Raw genomic sequence first — 9,868 nt, 5'->3', positions numbered from 1 at the left:
ACACACCACACTGCTGGCCCAGGACAGCTCAGGCTGGCAGGGCTGGCTATGGATGGGATGAGAGGCATGGCAAAACAACAGGGAAAGATACCGAGACTGGGAGCAGATGGATGCAAGGCAAAGAGACAGACACGAGGCATGCTGCAATGTTGTCAGGGTGGAAAAATTGCAAGCACAAGGTCTATGTCCAAACACAGCTGTGATGTGGGGCAGTACATGTAACCACACACACACACACACACACACACACGTCCTTTTCACATTTAGCCTCACATCTCCACAAGCTGCATCTCTTTCACATGCCCAGCCTCACTCCCAGCTATCCCACAGGGAACCAGGGAATTCAAGCTCCAAGGACTGGCTTTTAGAGGGATGCAGTGACCCAAGACCCACTGCGAGAGATTTGGGCTTCATATCAGTCTCTGGCTGCGGTGCTGAGGAAGCAGGTGTGAGTGTGCAGTTTCTGGGCAGTGCTGGCAGCCACTGTCCTGCCTAGGTATTTGCAGGAGGCTCCTTGCAGAGGTTTTCCCTCTGGATAGTCCTTTTGCTGCAGATTGCAGCCTGGCTGCTATCCACAAACCAGAGAAAAGCACCCAAGTCATACCTAATGCAGAGGCCTCCAGATAGCGGCCAGAGGAAAGGGGTGGGGAGGAGAAAACCTAATAATGACAGACCAATGGAGAGGGGGGCAGGCAGTGTTTGCCGTGGCAGGTGTCAGTCAGGGAGACAGACAGCAAGAGGGACAAGGAGGCAGCCAAACAGGCACAGTGCAGCACAGCAGTGCAGACACCAGCAGGAGCCAGTGGATGCGGCAGGACAGACCGACCATCAGGCAAGAGGCAGGGCACAGACAGCTCCCCTGGGAGCTCAGATCAGCCAAGCTGCCCCTGGATCCCCTCTGGAGAGAAAACCAGGGCATGAGGGGAGCCCCCGGGGGGAGATTCACTGCTCCCAGTAGCTCAGTAGCTGCAGGAGGCAGGCTGGGAGCAGAAGCTCGGAGGGGCACCATGACTCGGGTGTCTGGTGATGCTGCAGCAATTAAAACCTGGCCTTGCCCAAGGACATCCTGCTGCAGGAGACACCCTTCTAGAAGAAAGGTGGATGCACATCCTTCCCAAGAGGAACATATCTGCCCTGCCCTCAGCCTATCCCAAACACAGGAATTGGAGAGTCTCTCCCTTTCCCTCCTGCTCATGAATCACAGCACAGCAGCACACCCTGGGTCCTACTCAAAACAATGCTGACACAGAAACCATTTGCTCCCACACTGCCAATTGCTGGGGAGAGGAGATGTGAGGACATGGACAACAGGACCTGGGGGCAGCAGTGCTGTGGAGAGACCCCTGACACCCTCTCCAAGGCCATTAGAGCGGGGGAGTTACAGCATGGAGGAGTAAGGGAGGGCATGTGGGAATCAGTGGTGGATCTGCAGAGATCACAGCCCTAGGAGTGACTTGCTCGCCTCACAGCTCAGCCCCTGCCCCAGACACAGGAGGGCTGCAAAGGGTTTACTCCTCACTGCACTAAGCCAAACCCAGGCCCTTCTCACCCCATCTTTGAGGGACAAGGAAGGGAGGCTGCAGAAGAGCTGTGCCCTTGATTGGAGGTACGGAATGGCCCTCGGGAGCCCAGCGAGGCCCCACAGATGCTAAATGTAGCATGGCCCAGATATGAAGCCCCTGGGCTTTGTGGTGGTGCTGCACAGAGCAGGGGTGGAGGAGACTGTGCTACCCTGCTTCCTGCAGGCAGCACAGAGCCAGGGAAAACGGGCAGGCAGGACTCCTGCTGCAGCACTGGCCTGGGGTCATGTCAGCCTTGCAAAGGAGATGGCTGGCACAGAGCCCCAGCCTTGATAGCCTGAGCTACCAAGTGCCTCTGCTTTGTGCCTGTGTCCTGCATAAAGAGAAGCCCCAGAGACTGAAGATCTCTGTCTAACAGTGATCATGGCTAGGGAGTGCCTGTGAGCAATCAGCTCCAACCCTGCAATGAGACACGGCTGCCAGCAGGAACATCCCTCCCTTCCCCCTGTTCCTCCCTGTTTGCTGCACACTGTTATCCTGTAGCTGCCTTGTAGCCCCCGGCTCTGTGCTCACATTCAGTCACGCGAGTGGCCCAAAGTGGGAATGCTGTCGAGGGGGCTTCTCTGGGAGGCTGCCAGCAGTGAGCATTCACTACAGCGTAGGATCCTCCACAGTAATCCCTGCTTCGCCTGCACTGCTGCCTTCCCAGCCTACTGGGATCCACCAGACAAGAGCCCAGCAGTGCAGCTCTCCTGCCCAAGCAGAGCGGAGCCATTCTCCTTGCAGCCCGATATCCATCTGGAGGAGTGGGTGACTATCTCTGTCTGCCTCCAGCCCAAGGCTACTAAAATCTCTTTGCAAGAGTCTTGGGAATCCTTGTGGGAGCCAGCCAGGACACGAGGAGCCAGCTCAGCCTGGAAGAGGAGGTTGACTGAGGTAGAGAACTCTTAGTTTGCTCCATCTGCTCTCCAGACTGAGTGGGAAGGGTGCTTGGCTGCCTGCTCCAGCCTCCTCCTCACTGCCTCCCATCACATCCTGTTACTTCTTGGCAGGGGCTGGGTTTTTTTGGGAGAGCTGCTTTCTGCATCATGCCCTGCAAACCTGATCTCTGCTGAGCTGAGAGGGAGACTTGTCCCTGGGGGCAGGAGAGGCATCTCTGCCAGCTAAGCCAGGCAGGTTTGGCAGGTAACTCCTGGTTCAGTTTGCAGACCTGTCTCTTACCTGCAGGGTCAGTGGCCACAGGGCCTGTATTCCAAGCTCTTTGCAAGGTGCCATATCCCACGGGCTCTTTCAATGGGAGTGAACATGGGCAGAGTTGGAATTGGGAAAAGCTGCCACTTCAGATGGTGAAACTCCTCCTCCACCTGCTGAACACCTGTGACACCACCACCCCCACTCCCTTTAAAATGGGGAGTACCTGTGGGGGCTGATACAGGTTGTGCAGCATTGGAAACCCTGAGAGGGAACTGATTCCCAGATAAACCTTAAGCCCCTTTGTTTTAGGGACATTTACTCATGTTGGAAAGGAGAAGCTGCTGGGGACCTCCCAGGAGGTGCTGGACAGAGAGAGGTGTGGAGCACAGCCCAGTTTCTGCTGCCCATCCCCAGCCAAGCTTTCCCCTCTGTCTCAGGAGAGATGACTAATGCAAGTTACAGAAAGTGGAAATGGCTTCCTTGATTATTCTCTTCCTATCTGCTGGACCTTAAGTAATAGAAAGTGTTTAACAGCATTCCTTATTTATGAAGGAACCATTAGGCTGGGCTGGTTAACTCTCACCACACAGGTTCCTAGGGATAGCACCAGAGAGGAGCCACAGGGAGCAGCTGCCTGCAGGGTCTCCCTATGCTCTGAGCCATCTGGGAAGCCCCAGACTCTGGAGAGAGGCAGGTTAAACACAGTCTACAGTTAAATACAGTCTACAATTTCCTCCTGAGGGGCAGCACCAATCTCTGCTGTTTGATGACCGGGGACAGGACCTGAAGGAATGGCTGGAGCTGTGCCAGGAGAGATTTAGGTTGGATATTAGGAAAAGAGTGTGGTGGGGCACTGACCAGGCTCCCCAGGGAATGGTCACGGCCCCAAGGCTGCCAGAGCTCCAGGAACGTTTGGACAACGCTCTCAGGCACAGGGCAGGATTGTTGGGGCTGTGCTGTGTGGACTCAATGACTCCTCCCAACTCAGGATATTCCATGATTCCATGATAAACAAAGGCAGTTTTTCCCCTTTCTGGCACTGCACAGGGCTCAGTCCTACCCTGAGGCTGTCAGGAGCCCTGTCTGGGACCTGGGCAGTGCTGGCAGGGCAGGGGCTGTGGCTGCACACACAGAGCTTCCCTTGAGCAGCCACCAGCTGCTCCTGCCCTGGGGTTTGTGTCATCAGCTCCAGCGCTCCCTCCTCTCCCCATTGTTAGCAGGGACAATGGCACATGTGCAGGGCTGAGGGAGAAAGGGCTTCCCCTGCTCTGCGAGCAGCCCTCCTGCCCCAGCCACAGCCGAGTGCCTGGAAGAGGAGGAGGCAGCCCTGCCTGTCTGCCGGGCTGTGGCTCCTCCAGGCACTCGGCCAGCCCTGCTGCTTCCCTTCTCGGCATCACACCCCAAACACCGGCAGCCCTCCAGCCACATCAACCTCTTCTGCTGTACACGGTCACTCAGGGATTCCTCCCAGTCCATAAGGACAAACTGTTTGGAGCAGAGGGGGATTTTCAAGTGCTTCCCAGGCAGCTCAATACCTATTTGTTGTCTGCTCCTGCTTAGGCTGGAGAACCCTGGAGAACGCACAAGTGTCTGGGCTCTCACAGCAGAGCTGGAAGCCCAAGTCTCCCATCCCTTCTGCTGTCTCCTTCAGGGACAGCAAGTGGGTCTCTTCACATCACTGGGGAGCAGTCTTGCCACAGAAAAACACACCCTGAAGAAATTACTTTCTTTTTTTTTTTTTTAATCCAGGCCAATGCTCTGATTTGAAATATTAGTGTAGGAAAGACTGTGGATATAGACAGCACTGTCATAAAGAAGCACTGAGCTTTAGAAAGGAGAAGCCCAATGTTAGAAAACAATTAGAAATGAAAGGGGAAAAACATCAGGATTGTAGCAGTGAGAATTTACCCAGGCACACAAAGAACTGTGCTGGTGAGTGCTCATCTCTCTGAGCCATTACTTATTATCCATTATCATTAATTATTTATTATCTATTATTATTATCAATTACTTATCTCTTTATTATTTATTATCTACAGTACCTAAAACTCAGCAAGCAAAGGCCCTGCCGCTTGGAAAATGCTTTAAGTTTGGCCAAGAAGCACAACAGACATGAGCAAAACCAGGTTTTACTCTCTTGGTGCCGAGGAATTCACAGCTGGTGCCCTGTACCAACCCCAGGAATAAACAAATAAAGGCAACACATGCTTAATAAATCTCTCTTAAATGTTAAAGTCTTCGTTGCAAAGAGCAAACACCTCCTGTCTGTGTTTAATGGAAGAAATTTCTCCCTATGGATGAGGGAGCTTGAGCATATTCCAAAGCAGAAGCTACACAGCACCCGGTGTAACATTTACGCCTAAGGGGTTTGGGATCCTGCCAGCCAGCACCTGATTACAACTCACTCTCCTTTTCAAATAATTCATGGAGATCTGCCATAAGATGTCAGCTGTAGCAGGGCAGTGGCACCTACCTGGACACCAGAACATGGTAACACAACTGCATTTAGGAGCACCAAGGATGGACAGACACCTCTGACATCACAATCTGCAGCTGCAGGGGAAAATGTTAAAGAAATACAAGACAGTTGTAAAAGCATGAGAGAAGAAAAATGGTGTATGAAAAATTGTAAAACAGAGACTGAAAAAGCATTTTATTTATGGAAAAGAAGATGGAGGAACAGCTAAAATGGAAGTCACAGCTGCTGTTCCTGGGGAGAAAAAAAGAAAGATTTTGTGGATGCTGAAATCCAGATGTTTTCTCCCCAGTAAAAATGCTGTAAAAAACAAAAACAGGTTGAGAGACAAGACCACCACACTTCTCTAAACAAGATGGGCAAAAAGCCTAAAGGAGCAGGGCAAAAAGACATGCTCACCCTATGCTAACATCCTTCCAAGATGTTCCTCCTGTACCTCACAATTTACCTCAGATTTCGCCCCATAATATTAATTCTGTACACGATAGATTATCTCAGATTTATGCCCAAAATATTCCCTAAAGAGTAATTCAGCTTTTCCCTCCAAGAGTTTCATTCTGTCCCTCAAAATTTACCTCAGATTATGCCCCCAAAATGCCCATTCTGTCCCCTATAGATTATCTCAGATTTTATCCCCAAAATGTCACCTACAGAGTAACTCAGCTCTCCCATACAGAATCTTTATTCTCTCCCTGACAGATTTTACCTCAAAAATCCCCTGGCTCTCACTTCAAAGTTCCCTCAGCTTTCCCCCGGCGAAGATGTTGCGTCCCGTCTGAACTACCTAAGCTTCTCCCTCGGCAACTCCACCGAAACACCCTGCTGCCTTCTGACGCCGCTGCTCAACATTCCCTCCATCTGCAAGAGCCCCCAGTCTGCCCCAGGACCACTGCAATACCTTTTTTCGAGCCGCTCGGAGCGTCTTTCGCCTGCGCCCGCCTCACGGACCGCGGCGCTGAGGGATCTGAGGGCGCTGAGGGGACAGGCGGCAGGCGCCCCCTTGCGGCGCGGAAAAAGCTACGCGGCAGCGGCACAGCCCCGCCTCTCCCCGTGTCCCTCAGGGCAGCCCCAAGGCCTCTGAGTGACCGCCTTCCCCCTCAGTGACCACCTTCCCCCTCAGTGACCCTCCCGGCACCCCAGCGACACTCCAGGCACCTGCCTCTCCCTCAGTGGCACTCAGGGCACCCACCTTCCCCCTCAGTGACCCTCTCTCCTCCCCAGTTACACTCCAGGCACCTGCCTCTCCCTCAGTGACACTCGGGGCACCCACTTTCCCCCTCAGTGACCCTCTCTCCACCCCAGTGACACTCCAGGCACCTGTGTCTCCCTCAGTGACACTCGGGGCACCCACTTTCCCCTTCAGTGACCCTCTTTCCACCCCAGTTACACTCCAGGCACCTGTGTCTCCCTCAGTGACACTCGGGGCACCCACTTTCCCCCTCAGTGACCCTCTTTCCACCCCAGTGACACTCCAGGCACCTGTGTCTCCCTCAGTGACACTCGGGGCACCCACCTTCCCCCTCAATGACCCTCCCGGCACCCCAGCAACACTCCAGGCACCTGCCTCTCCCTCAGTGGCACTCAGGGCACCCACCTTCCCCCTCAGTGACCCTCTCTCCTCCCCAGTTACACTCCAGGCACCTGCCTCTCCCTCAGTGACACTCGGGGCACCCACTTTCCCCCTCAGTGACCCTCCTGGCACCCCAACGACACTCCAGGCACCTGCCTCTCCCTTAATGACACTCGGGGCACCCACTTTACCCCTCAGTGACCCTCTGTCCACCCCAGTGACACTCCAGGCACCTGTGTCTCCCTCAGTGACACTCGGGGCACCCACTTTCCCCCTCAGTGACCCTCTTGGCACCCCAGTTACACTCCAGGCACCCACCTTCCCCCTCAGTTACACTCCAGGCACCCACCTTCCCCTTCAGTGACACTCGGGACACCCACTTTCCCCCTCAGTAACCCTAGAAGCCCCTCTGACAGTCAGGGCCCCAATTACCCCTCAGTGACCCCCACTGACCCCTCAGCGGTGCACGGGGCATCTGCTTCCCATTCACTGACAATATTCTCCTACATTGCTAAAACGTAGCCCTCTTAGATATTTAAAGTCCTGAAACACGAGATGATTTAAAAATAAAATAAAAAAAGAAATTCCTATTTGAGTTCATATGCTGTCTTAAAACCCTTTGGAACAAGTATGTTTCTCAGCTTTTTGTTGCAAGGATTGACTTATTTACTGTGTTTATTTACACATAAACGTGAGCTATACTTATGTAGTTCTTTACTATCAGAAGAGTGGAAGGTGTTTGTGATGCATTGGTTATGACATTATTTGTCATTTTACTCTTTCCATGGGATAGAATTTTTTATCCTATGGTTTGGTTTTTTTTTTTAGTGTCATGAATCTGTTTTGAAGAGATTCAGATTTTAGTCAAAGAATGTTGGGCAAGATACTCCAAAAAGCAATGTTTTCTTAACTTGAAGGAAGTAATAGTAATAGTAGTAATTACTTATTTCTGAGACTGCACATTAGTAAATTCAAAAAACCCCTGAAAGCAAGTTTTTTGCAACCAAAGGAAAAACAGAAAATTCTGTTGGTTTAAATCAGAAGCAGGGATAAAAAGATGGGCAAAATAAGAAAGTCAGGGAAAACTAGATGAAAACCAGAGGAAAACATTGCTATTATAATCATGCTACACACAGGCATGGGGGAAGGCACTACTTGCAAACACACACTTAACGACGCGGGGATTTATGAAGCACCACAAACAACATAACCTGCTGTTTACTATAAGAAGAGTAAACAAATGCTAGGAACCAACCCACAGCTTCTTTTCATGCAATTCCTCTCTGTGCTGGCAGGCCAGGACTGCATTTCTGAAAATATATTGGAAATAAATCACAAGAAGCTCCATTCAGATGAAGCAAAGCGTTGTAAATATGAAATAATCAACTGTGAAGGGCCAACAAAGACGGCCCATGTGTCCTCCTCACGCAAAGCAATGATTTGATAGAACCAGCCTCTTCCTCTGGATTGCTTTTGCTTGGAGAGACACGAGGGAATCAGAACCCCAGAACGGTTTGAGGAGGAAGGGACATTAAAGCTAATCTTGTTCCAGTCCCTGCCATGAGTAGGGACACCTTCCAGTAGTCCGGGTGACTCTTGTTCTCTGCTCTTCAGCAGGTTTTTAGATGTGACTGGGGCTACAGCGGGTATTTGCTGGTGTTGCTGGTCAGGTTGAGTGTGGAGTCTTGCAATCTTGGCCTATCTTTCTTCCTTAAGTGTGTGGTTCTTGGTGGATGTAGTCACTGATGGATTTGCAGCTTTTGGTAAGATCCATAGATCTATGGATCTGCTAATTGCAGGCTCCAAATAAGGCTTTTCTCTCAGCTGGAATGGTCAGAGCAGCTCTACAGTGGGATTGCTGTTACTCGTAGGTGTTACCTTTTGTGTTCCACATGGTCCGGGTGCCACCAGAGTCGCTCTCCTCCCAAGCAGCTGTCAACAGTTGCACAGCTGGAACAGCTGGGGTTGCTCCACGCAGGGAATTGGCAGCGAAAGCAGCAAGAGGAGTGACGAGGAGGGCGAGCACAGGCAGGGTGTGATCCTGCCGGCGACCACGAGAGAGCAGCCTTGCCCTTCGCTGGGCCGCTGAGCACAGGTGCGGGGGACACAGGGCGGACACGAACTCCTTGCAGGTGAGCACAGATTACACAGTCCACGTGTCCCGTGCTTTCTTTACAGACTACAAGCCGTTGGTAGGGCGGCCTTTGATTTATTTTTTCATGTTTTAATGCTTCTTGCTTTTCAGAGCTTAGCCTTGTGTTCCCTGCTAGGGTAGATAGGAGGGATGAAAGGGAGCTTTATGAGCTGCACAGCTCTTTTTTTTGTGGTTTTGTATATACTCTCAGGCCTGACTTACTGAAGCAGGGCTTTAGTGGACAGCACAGATTTCAGTGGGGAGGAGCACTCCCAGCTGTATGGAAAGTAGAGGGGAAAAAAAAAAGTTAAAATCTGCTGATCTCCCAGCAGCTTAGAAGAAGAAATGATAAAAAGTAAGAGCAGCACAACTTCTGAATGCTGGCATGATGTGCATGGAGTGTGCAATGGGCTCCTCCAAGTTTTATGGTTGCATCAAGGGGCTAAGGCAGACTCTAGTGGGGAATTCTGGTAGGGAGATAGTTATAGAATGACTGGAAAGCCAGACTGGTAGAGTCTTTAAATAACATATAAGTCTTCGTTCTCTGTCCCAGGCTTTTAAGTACCAGCAGTGTTGCTGGCACACTTATGTGTGGTGGTGAGGGAGTGAGGGGCTTAGACTTGGGAGCTCTCCTGGACTGTTTTTCCAGGCCTAATATGTCCATCTTCTGCAGGTGTGGACATCTGACCTGTCTGGATGGCTGTAGACCTCAGCGTTGTGCTGTGCTTCCTGCCTGGCTGCAGCTCAAGCTATCTTGATTGATAAAATAATTTCCAGCTCCTTGCTAAACAAAACAAGGAACTGTTCATTGATCACTTAAATGTTTTTCAGTCCCCCATCTAGCCAAACTCTGTCTCTTTGGCACCACTTACCACTCAGAAAACCTCAGCCAGCAGAAAAAACAAATTGTATCTTTGTTTACAAAATAAAAAGAAAAGAATGATTCTCTGCTTCAGAGGCCTGGAGACCTTATT

At 51.3% G+C, this 9,868-nt stretch overlaps 1 long non-coding RNA gene across 1 annotated transcript; it reads right to left on the bottom strand.

Moving 5' to 3' along the window:
• Window positions 1-5,345: 5,345 nt before the first annotated feature.
• On the bottom strand, window positions 5,346-6,145 carry LOC125338224. The gene is made up of 2 exons (XR_007208228.1): window positions 6,089-6,145; window positions 5,346-5,490 (listed from the first exon to the last, which is right to left on the bottom strand). It is a non-coding gene; the product is annotated as an uncharacterized LOC125338224 (long non-coding RNA).
• Between the last annotated feature and the right edge of the window lie 3,723 nt (window positions 6,146-9,868).

Source organism: Corvus hawaiiensis, chromosome 25 (assembly GCF_020740725.1).
Source record: "Corvus hawaiiensis isolate bCorHaw1 chromosome 25, bCorHaw1.pri.cur, whole genome shotgun sequence".
In the NCBI taxonomy this organism is placed as follows: Eukaryota; Metazoa; Chordata; class Aves; order Passeriformes; family Corvidae; genus Corvus; species Corvus hawaiiensis.
Note: the sequence above shows the minus strand (reverse complement) of the source record. Positions and strands in the feature narration are given on the sequence as shown.